This window comes from Musa acuminata, chromosome BXJ3-9, assembly GCF_036884655.1.
Source record: "Musa acuminata AAA Group cultivar baxijiao chromosome BXJ3-9, Cavendish_Baxijiao_AAA, whole genome shotgun sequence".
NCBI lineage: Eukaryota > Viridiplantae > Streptophyta > Magnoliopsida > Zingiberales > Musaceae > Musa > Musa acuminata.
Genome location: NC_088357.1, coordinates 20,507,119 through 20,521,923, shown reverse-complemented (window position 1 = coordinate 20,521,923; position 14,805 = coordinate 20,507,119).

The window sequence follows — 14,805 nt, the reverse complement described above, 5'->3', positions numbered from 1 at the left end:
CCTATAAGTCTGGTATCAAAGAGTGGAGCACTCATACAGGACATCCTTGGTGTCTCAAGTCTAAGAACCAGATACACCACTAGGACTACGGAATCGTTGTATGACAATAAGGCATCATCAACCATCCAGCATTCCGTAAGCGGATCAATCAGTGAACTCATTCTCCAATGAGCACCTGTACTGTATCCCTAGTGTCCCTACACGAGCAGCTATGAGACCAGCTGCATCCATCATATGGACGGGTATACAGCACACCAGTCTATCCGGTTATCACGATGTCCCTCTCGAGTAACCTATGACCGGGATTATTTAGGATATGTGTTTAAAGGTGAATCGATCTCATTATTGTGATCTCATCACGATCCGATTCCCATTGCACAAATCCAAGGACATCACAATACATATGCATTTATGCAATAGTTATAAAGTGATATACGCCAAAAATATAATAAGCAAAAAGATTCTGTATCAAGTCACACGTGCCATCACTCACGTGATTGGCTTGCTGGGCACTTATGACTAGCAAAATGATGATCATATTCCATTACAGTTCTATTTCCTTGGTGGATGATAAGGAACTCTTGTTGTTTCTTAAAGCGAATTGAATCAGGAAAGAACTGCTCATAAAATGCATCTTTAAACTACTCCCAAGTTACCACATTACCTCCCGCCTCTAACATCCTCCTTTTTGAGGTCCACCAAGTGTCTGCCTTCCCTTCCAAAATGAAAGAAGCAAAAGGTACTTTTTGATTTTCCCTACATTCGATAGCTTCGAATGTCTTTTCCACTTGACGAATCCAACGTTCAGTAAAGATTAGATCTGGCTTGCCCTTAAAAATTGGTGGTCCCAATCTCTTAAAGTGATCTAAGGTATTATTCCTACCTCGTGGAATTTCATCTCATTCCTCCTGACGCTCAAAGTATCCCCTAATAGCATTGAGGACTCCATGTATGTCATCTTGAGCATTGACAGGTGATGGGGCATGAGGGGCATTCTGCGAAGTCGGAGAAGCTGGCCCATAATTAGTGATAGGTGTACGAGAGGACTGGGTTTGCTATACGATGCTTGGAGCTTCCAAGTTATTATTTGTTTGAACACCTCTCCGAGTGTGTAGACCAATAGCATTGCGACCATGAGCACCCCGAGTAACAGGACCACTAATCTTTGGAATTAACTCCATTACTCCTATAATAGGTTAAAGACAATCATCGGTTAAAGTCAATCAAGGGACCTAGTACACCTACAAGCCCTAGACCATGCTCTAATACCATAAAAGATGTGACATCCTGGATTTTTTTTTTTTTTTTAAATCTTTCCACACATTTAGGCCAAATAGATAAACATCACTTTATTCATCATTCATAAACATTTATTATAATTCATTTATTACAATCCATTTCTTCATCGAATCATAAATAGAAAAGTAAACATGGTGATGTTAACTTCAAGAATCATCCAAGTGGCTCTACCTAGTGGTAGAGGAAGGTGCGCTTTCCACTGGAATCCGATTTAGTACTAGACGGAGGCTGCTCTGAAAATCAAAAACAAAGAAAATTCAGCAAAGCTGAGTAGGAACCCCAAAAGTCAACTCAAAATGTATACATGATCAAAATTCAATCAATCATCCCATTGGCGTATATCAAATACCCGAAGGAGCACTCCCCCAATAGCGGATGGAGAGGCTTTACCCTACGGGATGAGTTTGTGTTCTCCCAATAGCAGATGGAGGCAAACTCATATCGCACTCCCAACAGCGGATGGAGTGGTGTCCCACACCCACCAAAGTGGGGACACGTTCCTCCCAACAGCGGATAGAGGAACCATCCAGCCGCCATGTCTAACGGCCCGCTAATCCCCGAAGGGAATCGTCGTACCTGCTCTCGGTAGGAAAATAATATAATCTCATACTGGTCATGTCCATTTCGGGATGAAATAATATATTTAAAATGTCTCTTTCAAATATCATCAATATCAAGTAATATAAATTAGCCCTCAATTGATTTGAACTCTAGTTTAATCGATTCAATTGAACTCGATTTACTAAAGCCTAACTGAACTGATCTCTAATCCTTATTTAACTGGTTTGGAACCACCCTAGACTAGTATAATTTAGACTAGATTAAGTTCAATTTAGGTTAAACTAACTTGAATAAGTCAATCAATTCAGAATCACCCTGAATTGATCTAGACTAATCAAGTCTAGTTTAGTTCAATCAACATTTGTGCTCAAGTTCAACAATAACATTGGGCTAGATTGAGCCAGTCTATCTACTGGTCATGTGCATTATACATGATTGAGCATGCATTACACAAAACTGGCCCAACCCTGGCCCATGGACTAGTCATGTGCGTCGCATATGACCGCCCATAATAGTTGGGCTGGGGTAGCCTACGGGCCAAGACTTGACCCGTGGGTTGGGCCTGGCCTGTGAACAATTTCATTCCAATTAATATCAAATTTCATATCATAGCATATACCCATTAACAATATAAATAAAAACATAATAATGCATTAAAAGATAGATGAGGAGAAAGACTTTAATATAAAGAAATAAGGTTCTAAATTTGACTAGAAATCATAAGACATTAAAAGAGGGACTCGGAGATAAGTTTTTAATACAAGGAAATAGCCTTCTAAATTCAAATAAAAATCATATTTTCAACACACATAAAATTTCAACATATTCTAGTCATATTTTAAATCATTCAGAGTAGTATATTTTAAATTTCAGATCAAATAACATCAAAAAGAAATTTAGATAACATATTCTAATCTAACAAGATTTTAATCCAGATAAGATTAAAGATAAACTGTAATACAAAAAATATCATATAAAACAAATATATTTTTTAACATATTTAACTCTACAATAAAAACCTTAATCATGGGTCAAAAAATATTATGAAAACTTTAACTAATTACTTTAATACAAAAAGTTTGTCATTTAAAGAATTGATATATATTTTTCAAACTATAAAACTTTCAACATTTAAAGAATCAAAATAAAAGCTAAAACTTTTAAATTTAAGAAAGGTAGAGAAACCTACCTCTTGTCAACAGGGTGTAACTCCTCGTTCCCCCCGTTGCCAAGCTCGACTAGGTGAGGAATGAAGGAGAGAAATCCCTCCCTTTAAATAGGAGAAGGTGAGCCTCTATTAAGGGAAATTTATTTTAATTTTTATATTTATTGAATATAAATTATTTCCATTTAATATACTAACAAATATGATATCATCATATTTGGAATACTTAATAGTTATTTCCTTAATTCATATCAACAAACAAGGAAGTAGATTAAGATTTCCTTAAATTATAATAACAAATAAGGAAAGAAAATCAAATCATAACTTAAATATTTGATGTGATTACATTCTATCAATATGACATATTGATAGAGGGAGTTTGTTTAAACTCCGGGAGTTAAGGTTAACTCTATCATTGATTGGTTGTCATCATAAAAAAGGGGGAGATTGTTGAATCTCGGATTTTGATGATAAAATCAATCAATATATGTTTATATTTTAATCTGTATTTTGAGTGACGTAGGATGCTTCGATCAGGATGAGACAATTAAAGCAAGAAAAATCATATTGGGCCGAAGGAACATGTCAGAAGATTAGACGTCGGACCGGTGGATCAGTCGACGTATCGACAGAAGGCTTCGGGCCGTGGATTCGGGCATCGGGCCAAGAAGAGCAGAGATTGCACCAAGGATATCAGAGTTATGGAGTCAACTGGCCGATTGGGCAATAGGCCGCAAGAGAGGACGATACGCCGAAGAATCGGACGAAGCGTCGATGGACCAATGACATGCCGGATAACTTGATTAGATGCTTAGGATTAATTATCTAGATCGAAGTATATTTTACATATGCAGGATTAACTATGATAGTAAGACATTAAGCAAAATGAAGTATCAAAGTCAAGATCGAGATCACGTTGGGAGTTCGAGAGTTCGTCGGAAGTCCGGACGTTCGTCGGAAGTTTTACGGGAACAAGTTGAGAAGTTGCAGAGCTTGCCAAAGAAGCTCATCGGAACTCACCAAGAAGATTATCGTGAAGTCTAGGAGCTTGCCGGGAGTCCGCCGGAACATTGCCGAGAGTTTGTCGGAGGTTCGTTGGAAGATCGTGGAAAGCTCGCCGGAAGAATTGACATAGGGATTCGTTTAGTTTAGAATATGTCTTAGGAATCGTAATTAGCATGTAATTAGGATTAAATTTGGGCCAACCCAATTAGGGTCCAGCTAGGCCCATGTAATCACTATGTTGGGCCCAATAAGAAGCCCAAACAGTGCCCCAAGAAGACTCACCATCATGGCATAGTCTTTGAGGCTGTGTTAGGCAGTGGTACCGCTAGTCTGGGCGGTTGTACCGCCCCTGGCAGGGTGCCAAGCGATGGTACCACCCTGTACTCTGCCCCAGGCAGTGGTATCGCCAGACCTAGGCGGTGGTACCACCTAGGACAGTGTCAGTCAAACTGACACTAGGCGGTATGCAGGCAGTGGTACCGCCTGTGCCCGGGGAACCCAGGATGAGATGTTTTTAGGCTCCAAGTTGAATCAACTTGAAGCCTATAAATACCCCTCCCATTCCTGGTTAAAGCACATAAGCATAGAGAGATTAAAAGAGAGAAAACGCTGTTGCAATCTCTAGAATTTCCCTCCTCTAAATTCTAAGTGTTAGAATTCTGTTTAGATATGAGAGTGAGTGCTTGTAAGGGTTGTCTCCTAAACCCGATAAAAGGAGAAGAGGGGTGTAAGAAGGAGGTTGATCTTCGCCTAATAAAGGAAGATCGTTAGTGGATGCTAGTGGCCTCGATGGAAGAGGAATCAGAGGAGTGGATGTAGGTCACGATTGACCAAACCACTATAAACTCCCATCTTCTCTGGTTTGCATTTTATTTTCTGCTATTACCTTACTGCAAACTCCTTTAATAGCTTACTACCTTCAATACATTTACGTATTCTTTCAAGTTAAGTTTTCGAAATCGGTTTTACGTCGGAAACGAATTTTATCGTACGAGAGATTTGATGAAGTTGATGTTTTTATCCGCTGCACTAATTCACCCTCCCTCTTAGTGCCAACCCTAATCCTAACAGGAGTAACTATATAATATTGGTCTTATATATTTCTTATCAAAAATTTTAAAATGATTGATATGATTAAGGGTTCTTATGTTATTAGTATTAAGATATTCTAAGATAGATCTCAAAAATAGCTAAAACGATCTCAAAAAGATATATTGATCGAGTCTTGGAGAGATTTGGTATATATCATTTGTTCAACAAATGATAAAAGTAAAAAATTTCAATCAACATACTTATTTTTAAAATAATTTTAAAAAATAAGATAAAAAATATTCATTATACATGCATAGGTAGGAGTCTATAATATGCACAAAGCCTATGCTAGATCAGATATCAGTTTTATTGTTAAAATACTGGGTAGAGATTAGAGTTACCTAAAAATAAAAATACTAAAAGATTACAAAGAAAGTAATAAGATATCTAGAAGGGATGAAGGATTATATACTCACATATATGAAATAAGATCAGAAATGATAGTATTTTTCAAGTATTGATTATGTAAATTACCTCGATAATAGGAAATCTACTTTATGATTTATATTTATATTAGTTGGAGGGGCAATTTATAGAAAAAAATATAAAGTAATATATTATTATATTACTAACAATAGAAGCTAATTTTATGGCATCGCTGAAGGCCACTAATCAAGCTTTATGATTGTAAAATTTGATCTTAGGACTTAGTGTGATCAGACTTAATTATCAAGTCGCTGAAGATACTTTGTGATATATCACAATACTTTTCTTTTCTAAGAATGACAAGTATTATTGTAGCTTTATACATTATGATATAAAGTATTTGATGGTTAGGGAAAAAGAGTTCTGAAATAACTAATATCATTTAAAAACTTGAATTTTACTATATTAATTATTGATCTAATCATATAGGATTTATAGTTTAAAGTATTTGAAAGAATATGTTCTTATGATTGAGTTTGTGAATAGCCCATAAAAGATATATTGATGCATATCTAAGTGGACATTATAATTGATATTTTTATTTACGTAATTAAAGTTATTTATTTTCACTATCATGTTCACATTTATGTATGTTTATATTATGGTTGAATGAGGATTGTCTTTTCCAGATAAATTATAAGGGTCATTTAAGACTATATTAGAAGGGCTAATAGTATTATAGTACATAGAAGGAAATATGACATTGATTACATACAATCACTATAACTTGTATTGGTAGTCAAACTTAATATAGTATTATGTTTATTAGACTTATTAGCCTATTTTATAAAATTCATATGCATATGTAAACTATTTTTGCAAGGTTTCATAATCTAATTAACTAAAATTATTTTTAAATAAAATTATATTTTATTTATTTTAATTTTATTTTTTTATATATTATGAATTAATGGACCAAATAGGAAAATGTTAGATTATATGACCGTATCTAATTAGGTAAGATATATTATAGATATGATTGGATTTTGATTACGATTATTAGCCAATAGAAAGAAAGTCTAATTATGGTAAGATTCTTTAGAAGATGACCTTAATGGGAGAGGCTCTCCTAATTACTTATTATAGACCCTTTACTCTCGATTATAAATAGATAGGATCTCCTTGGGACTAAAAACATAATACGTGGATACATAACATTATTGAGAGATTATAGATCTTCTTTCATCTTCTCTTTTTCCCTAGTCCATCACTTATAGCGATCCTGTAAATGATAGAAAGAGGAAAGAAGATGAGTCTAGTTTTCCATGCAGATCGATATCTCTATAGCTTTTGAATCCGATGATAATGTGCTTACAGATCAAATAAAAACTTTCTGAATAACATTGAAAGATACGTATTATAAATTTGATATATTGTTATTTGCTTTTAGATTTTGGCATTAAAGTTTTCCATATAACAGTAGGGATTTTTATGCTCACACAAATACCTCTTATCGGGTTCAAGATCAATTCATGTAGGGCAAACAAGGTACCTAAGTCAGATGTAATATATTGAAAATTAGTTTGGTTCATATTCAAGTAAAATCAAATTCATGGATACTTAATGATAACAAATCAAGTGTTCTAATGTACCTAGATATATTTGACAAACTTAAACCAAGTTCGATGGCTTTTTGTCTCTAAGAGTAATCTATATTTATTACTAGTAGATCTATTCATGAAAATATTCTTATTACCCAAGAGATGACATATTCTCTTTTCAATTCTGAGGGTCAATATCCTTTTGTTATGATTAAGATTGATTGGGAAAAGGCTTATTATAGGATTTTGTGGGATGACACCTTAGCTACTATGAAACTTGCTAGGTTTCCTAATTTGAAATTTGCATTTTTACTATTCAAATAAGCGTACGATGATAGGAGTTCCTTTGAAATTCATCACCTTATGCATGATGATGATATTTTCTATGCTTTCAAGCAAATAAGCGTTCTTACTACCATTCAACAAATTTTGAGCATATATGACTCATTGACCAATGAAAGGTTAAATATAGCTAAATTGAATATCTTTTTTCCTAGGCATATTAATAGGGATATCAAGAGAGAGATTTGTACTTTCTTCCAAGTTAAGATGGTCACTTCCCTCTTAAGTACCTTGGCACCCTTGTTGCCTCTAGGCACATTACTAAGTTTAATCTTAGTTTCTTGGTCCAACCTATTATGGATTGGTTGGGGAAATAGCATGATTCCTTATTGTCTTAGGCTGAGTGTATCACTTTGACTAATTCAGTACTTAATTCTATTCCCCTTTATTTGTTGAGTGTGACTTGGGTGTCCGATGGTATCACGGACGAGGTTTCTCAATCTAAGGAACTAAGGACCAAGGGCCTTCATTTGGTGGCTTGGGACAAGATGATTATCTTTAAGAATGAGAGAGATTTAGGTATTAAGGATTTATCTTCGATAAGTTTGAATTTGTAGGTAACTATATTCTCTTATATTTGAATAATTGGGATAGCCTTTGAGTACAAGTGGTCAGGGGTATTGTCAACCCTTAGAACATTAGTATACTAATACTAATTGGTGTTGAAAATTATTTTTGCATGTGTTAGTTTTCTCATGATAGCTTTATGAAATTTGTTGGTGATGGTTCTTCTATCCATATTAGAGATGATCCGTGGATTTCACATGCTCTGCTTGAGTGTTTGCCGACTTTGGTTAATATTTCTAAAATTAATTAATCTCTTGTGGTGGTAGATTTTGTGATGAATGGAGTTTGAGATGTTTGTTGAATCTCGTATTTTGATGATGAAACCTCTTGATATATGTTTATGATTTAATCTGTGTTTTGAGTGAGGCAGGATGCTTCGATCCGGATAAGACAATTAAAGGAGGAACATGTCAGAAGATTGGATGTCGGGCCAGTGGATCGGTCGATGTATCGATAGAAGGCTTTGAGCCGTGGACTCGGGCATCAGGCCAAGAAGAGTGGGTATTGCCCTAAGGATATCGGAGTTGCAGAATCAACTGACCGATTGGGCAATAGGCCGCAGGAGAGAACGATGCGCCTAAGAATCGGACGAAGCGTCGAGGGACCAATGACATGCCGAACAACTTGGTTAATTGCTTAGGATTAATTGTCTCGATCGAAGTTTTATTTTACATGTGCAGAATTAACTATGATGGAAGTAAGACATGCAGCAGGAGTTGCGCCGGAGTCAAGACTATGACCACATTGGGAGTTCGAGAGTTCGACGGAAGTCTGGATGGTCGTTGGAGGTTCTGCGGGAATAAATTTGAGAAGTCTAAGAGCTTACCATAGAAGCTCATCGGAACTCACCAAATGGATCATCACAAGTCCAAGAGTTTGCCGGAAGTCCGTCGGAGCATCCCTGAAGATTCGTCGGATGTTCACCGGAAGCTCGTCGGAAGAAGCGATTGACACACCGAAGCAAGTTGTAGTAAATGTCTTAAGAAATGTCGTAGTTAGAATGTAGATTAAGTTAGGAATGAGAGGTGATCTCATTAACTTAATCTGGGGGCAATTGGGCCCTTGACAGACCCAAATTGGGCCGAATGGATCAACCCATTCGGACCAGAATTCTTGCCAGGCGATGGCACCGCCAGGGTTGGCGGTGGCACCGCCCAGGAGATGGTCTCCTAGGAAAGCTAGGCAGTGCAACCGCCCTAGGCAAGCGGTGGCACCGCCTAGGCTCAGTCTCCGAGCGAGACTGGGCGGTGCAACCGCCCCTGACAAGCGGTGGAACCACCTGAGCTCAGTCTCCAAGCTCTACTAGGTGGTGCAACCGCCCTTGTCAGGCTGTGTCATCGCTTAGAGGCTCAGTCTCCGAGCTACTAGGCGGTTGTACTGCCCCAGTCAGGAGGTGGTACCGCTAGGACCCTGGAATTCCGAGAGATGATAGTTTTGAGCTCCAAATTCACACTGGTTTGGGGCATACAAATACCTCTCTCATCCTTGGTTAATTCACACAAGCACAAAGAGCAAAAAAGGAAAGAAACGCTGTAGAAATCAGTTGAGAAATCTCTCCTCTAGCTTATGTGTTAAGATTCTGTTTTAGAGAGGTGTGAGTGCTTGTAAGGGTTGTCTCCTAAACCCGGTAAAAGGAGAAGAGGGGTGTAAGAAAGAGGTTGATCTTCGCCTAGTAAAGGAAGATCATTAATGGATGCCGGTGGCCTCGACGGAAGAGGAATCGGAGGAGTGGATGTAGGTCACGATTGACCGAACCACTATAAACTCCCGTCTTCTCTGGTTTGCATTTTGTTTCCTACTATTGCCTTACTACAAACCCCTTCAATAGCTTACTGCCTTCAATACATTTACATATGCTTTCAAGCTAAGTTTCTGAAATCGGTTTTATGTCAGAAATAGTTTTTATCATACGAGAGATTTGACAAAGTTGACATTTTTATCCGTTGCACTAATTCACCCCTCCTCCCTCTTAGTGCTCTTGATCCTAACAATTGGTATCAGAGCCCAATTTTTCTCATTTTAGATTTACACCCGATAGAAATGGCTCTTCATGGCTTTCAAGAGGGTTTATCGGTTGTTCGTCCACCGTTGTTTAACGGATTGGACTACACTTATTTGAAAACTTGAATGAGAGTTTTCTTGATTTCTATGAATTTGGATTTATGGAATATTATTGAAAACGGTTTTCAACTTCCCTCTAAACCGATGAATGAATGGTTGGATTTGGAGAAGAAGTATTTTTCTTTAAACGCAAAGGCTATGATTGCCTTATTTTGCGCTTTGAACAAAAATGAGTTCAATCGGATTTCTACGTGCGAAACGGCTTTCGATATTTGGCGCACTCTTGAAATCACACACGAAGGTAGTGTAAAAGATTCTAAAGTAAATATTTTGATGCATGATTTCGAGCTTTTTCGAATGAAGCCGAGCGAAACCATTGTTGACATGTACACCCGTTTCATAGATGTCGTCAATGGTTTAAAAGCTCTTGACAAATGTTTCTCAAATTTTGAACTTGTTAGCAAAGTTTTACGATCACTTTCTAAAGCTTGGGAATCAAAAGTAATGACAATACAAGAAACAAATGATTTAAATATTTTCCCACTTGAAGAACTTATCGGCTCATTGATGACAAATGAAATGGTGCACAATGCACATGATGAACATGATGAACAAAACAACCTTCCAAAAAACAGGAAGGATTTGGGACATAGAACATTTGAAGACCACTCGAGCATAAGCTCAAGTGATGGTAAACAAGAACTACAAATGAGATTTAAAAAATTTAAGAAATAAAAAGAATGGAACTACTTGCTTTGAATGCAAGAAGAAAAATACAAAATGGGATGAATCGAGCTCCTCCGAAGACGAGGAGAAAATCAAGAAAGGCGAGGTGGCAAACTATGTCTTAACGACATTCAACGATGAGGTAATCGAAACCCCCTTAATTTATTTTGAAATTACTTGATGCTTTCATGATGTATTTTCTTTTTTAGTTTAGAATTAATTTTCTTAAAAATTACATGTTTAAAAATAAAAATACAAAAATTATGATCATGCTAGTAATTTCGAAAATGAAAAATACATATTTTATGATAAACAAACAAAATGATTTTGATTGAAAATATGAAATCATGCTATATGTGGGTAAGAAGTAATAATATGTATCATGTTGATTTCCATTGTTATTTCTCGATTTTGATTAAATAAAATCATGTTTGATTTGAAGAAATGCATAATGATGTAATATTAAATATTTTGATACCATGATTGACAATTTTATACATGAGATTTTAAGTTATACATGATGATAAGCATTGTTATTTTCATGAGTGTATTTGAAAAACATATGGTAAAAATGTGCCTAAATGCATGAACTTGTTAAGATTATTTTTCGGACTTTCTTGATTCAATGATCAAATCACTTAATTGCCATGATGATTTTACACTATTACATGCCTTAATAACATGTTGGAAATTATGTGTTTTGGATACAAAAATTTTCATGATCATGAGCATGTTTTATCTTCATGATTGAATTTGAAAATCCATAGCAAAACCATGTCCGAATGCATGAAAGTGTTAAATTTCATTTTCGGATTTTCTTGATCCTAACAATTCATTTTTGAGAATCTATTGATATTGATGGTTTTATGACGGAATTCATTTTTCGATCCTAAATATTGATACATGTTTTTATTTGGCATAAAAGAAAAGAACATGTAGGTATGAAATAAACCACTTGAATTAAAACAACTAAAAAGTGGAAAGGTTTCTTATTAAAAAAATTATTTTTTCAACTTTATTGATTTTTCAAAAAGGGAAATTAATGAATCTATTGGTATTACTTTTGTGAATCTCTTAAAAAAGATCTTGATTTGATGATTTAAATGAGCTTTATCTTGATTTTTTGAAATTTGTAAATTGAGATTTTTGATGCTTAAATCAAGATTTTATATGCATGAATTAATATCTTGTTCTCTTACAAGATTGAATGAACTCTATCTTTTTCATGATCTCCTAAGAATTCTTTATGTTATTTATTTAAGGAGAGATTTGTTAAAATGAATCACGGTTTCTCTTGATTTCTCGAAATTATAACTTAAGTATTCATTTTATAAATCAAGATTGTTTATATATTCTCTCATGATATCTTTTAAGGCTTATGACTTGAATTTTATTATGTGAAATTCTTTGAATGTATGAAATACATCTCATCACCTAATAATTCTTCATGATATTCCTTATGTGATGATATGAATATATGAAATATTCATTAATTTGTTTTGATAAGAAGTTTCGATCATGCATGGTAGGATGTAATTTGACAAAATTGGTACCATCATGATGTGAAATAAATGATGATTTGAAATCATGCATTAATAATGATTTTATATTTTATGATTTGGTATGATGCATGCAATGATGAAATATTCATGAATTTGAAATGATGCACGCAATACTTATGACAATGATGTACATGATATATTGCATAAAATGTGTATCACGAATGCTTTAAATAATGAATATTTGGTATCATGATCAATATATTGATAAATGCTTAAAAATTTTAATGTTTGAGTATCATGTATGATATGCCCATTAATGATGATTGATTTATTTTTTTGGTATCGTGCATGAAAAATAAGGTTTTTAAAATTATGTATGTTTTAATTTGAATATATGATGCACAAATAAGATTGATACTTACCTTTGTCATAATCTGAAAATTGATATAAGGGTCTTCCCTTCTTTTTGACAATGACAAAAGGGGAGCAAAATTTCTAGCGTGGACATCATGAAAAGAGGCAAACTAGCTAGCTTGCACAATTCAAGACGAAAGCAAAAATTACACTTCTCAAAAGAGAAGAAATTGCTATCTTGAATATCACCGATAATTGCTAGCTTGAAATCTCAAGAAAATGCAAAAATGTTCTATCTTGCCTATCTCAAGATGCTAAACATGCTAAACTTGCACTTTGCAACGAAAGCAAAATTGCGAGCTCAAACATTGCAAAGGAAGCAAGAATCATGAGCTTACACAAGAAAGCTATCTTGCATTAGCTTTCGAAATCTTTGGTAGCTTGTATTTAGTAAAACTTACATATCATAAAAATTGCTAGCTTGTAATCTAAAGAGAAGCAAACAGTTGCTATCTCATAAAAAGCAAATATGCTAAACTTGCACATCTTTAATTGCTAGATTGCATGATGATAAAACCTGATATTATGTTTTTCATGCAATGAGTTGAACTTATATTACAAACACATTAAAGTTGGACTTCTCCTTTTTGTTGATGACAAAAGGGGAGAAGTATAATGTTATGCATAAGTTTATGCATTAGTTCATGATGACGTGTTGCAAGTATTCATGATGAATATTGCAATGACTTGAATTCAGTTTGAATTCAAGGTTCTATCAATATGGCATATTGATAGAGGAAGTTTGTTTAAACTCCGCGAGTTAAGATTAACTCATTTATCAAGTGGTTGTCATCATCAAAACGGGGGAAATTGTTGAATCTCGTATTTTGATGATGAAACCACTTGATATATGTTTATGATTTAATCTGTATTTTAAGTGACGTAGGATGCTTTGATCAGGATGAGACAATTAAAATAAGAAAAATTATGTTGTGCCGGTGGAACATGTTAGAAGATTAGAAGTCGGGCCGATGGATCGGTTGACGTATCAACATAAGGCTTTGGGCCGTGGACTCGGGCATAGGGCCAAGAAGAGCGGGTATTGCGCCAAGGATATTGGAGTTGTGGAGTCAACTGGCCGATTAGGCAATAGGCCATAGGAGAGGACGATGCACCGAAGAATCGGACGAAGCATCGAGGGACCAATGACATGTCGGATAACTTGGTTAATTGCTTAGGATTAATTGTCTCGATCGAAGTTTTATTTTACATGTGCAGGATTAACTACGATGGAAGTAAGACATGCAGCAGGAGTTATGCTGGAGTCAAGACTATGATCACGTTGGGAGTTCGAGAGTTCGACGGAAGTTCAGACGGTCGTCAGAGGTTCTACAGGAACAAATCCGAGAAGTCCAGGAGATTGCCAAAGAAGCTCGTCGGAACTCGCCAAATGGATCATCGCAAGTCCAGGAGTTTGCCGGAAGTCCGCTAGAACATCATCGAAGGTTCATCAGATGTTCGTCGAAAGTTCGTTGGAAGCTCGCTAAAAGAAGCGATTGACGCACCGAAGTAAGTTGTAGTAAATGTCTTAAGAAATGTCGTACTTAGCATGTAGATTAAGTTAGGAATGGGAGGTGATCCCATTAACTTAATCTGGGGGCAATTGGGCCCTTGGCAGACCCAAATTGGGCTGAATGGATCAACCCATTCGGACTAGAATTCCTGTCAGGCGGTGGCACCGCCCAGGATATGGTCTCCTAGGAAAGCTAGGTGGTGCAACCGCCCAGGTCAAGTGGTGGCACCACTTGGGCTCTGCGAGACTAGGTAGTGCAACCGCCCCAGCCAAGCGGTGGCACCGCTTGGGCTCAGTCTCCGAGCGAGACTGAGTGGTGCAACCGTCCCTGACAAGCGGTGGAACCACCTGAGCTCGGGCTCCGAGCTCTGCTAGGTGGTGCAACCGCCCCTATCAGGCGGTGGCACCGCCCAGAGGCTCAGTCTCCGAGCTGCCAGGCAATTGTACCGCCCCAGTTAAGAGGTGGTACCACCAGGACCTCGAAATTATGGGAGATGATAGTTTTGAGCTCCAAATTCAAACTGGTTTGGGGCCTCTAAATACCCCTCTCATCCCTGGTAAATTCACACAAGCACAGAGAGTAAAAAAGGA